Here is a 1,010-nt window from a genome sequence, read left to right on the forward strand (position 1 = left end):
TACAATTGAATTATATATATATATATATATATATATATATATATATATATATAATTCAATTGTATAAAGTATAATTGATTTTTATATGTTTATACTAAAAAAGGGCCAATTATGGAAGGAGAATCACTAACAATTTTTGTTATATAGAAGAAGAGTATTGGAAAAGGTTGGAGATAATAATGAACATTATTTTTTCTCCCTATATATATATATATATATATATATATATATACTAGTTAAGTGTACGTGCTTTGAACGTGTGTATCACGTTAACTATAATCTTTGAATATTAAAAGAACAAATTATTGTGGTTTTGGCATATGTTTTTAAAACTACAATAACAAGTGTTTATTAATCGATGGGATGATTATTTCTCTTATTATAATATGATGAGTATTGGATAGTATTTAGTTGTAAATCTAATTTTTAACGTTTAATAGAACTGTGTCTGCAGACTCTAGTATATATGTCTGTAGACACGTAAAATTTATTGGGTCAAATTCGTATAAAATTTGGATTTGATCCATATTTTGTTGGGTTTAAAATTATTTTGGGCTATAAAATAATAAGCCCATTTTATTTCTCATCAAGTTCCATCTCACCTTGAAGCCCAAACTCACGCCACGTGTCACACACTAAAATGATGTGACAATCCAAGTCAAGTTCAAGAGCTAATGAAACATCGCCAAGTGTCTCAAATGACATGTTTTTGGTCAATCACAAGCAACTTATCACATAATATTTGTGATAAGATTGAGAACCAAATGGACCAATATGAACGAGGTAGAAGAGGTTATTTACACTTGGACTACCTACCCCCTACAACTATAAATAGGGGATTACATAATTTTCTTGGTCATTCTGCAAGCATTGGAGAAAGTTCTGCATTGACTACACAGCTCTTCAAAGGATTGACTAACGGAGTTCTGCCCAAAGATCAACTCGACAAGATGAAGTGCTGTCTGACATTCCTGGAGATCCAAATGCATTTCTAGGAGGTTAAAATCATC

The sequence above is a fragment of the Capsicum annuum genome, chromosome 2 (genome assembly GCF_002878395.1).
Source record: "Capsicum annuum cultivar UCD-10X-F1 chromosome 2, UCD10Xv1.1, whole genome shotgun sequence".
NCBI classification, from domain to species: domain Eukaryota; kingdom Viridiplantae; phylum Streptophyta; class Magnoliopsida; order Solanales; family Solanaceae; genus Capsicum; species Capsicum annuum.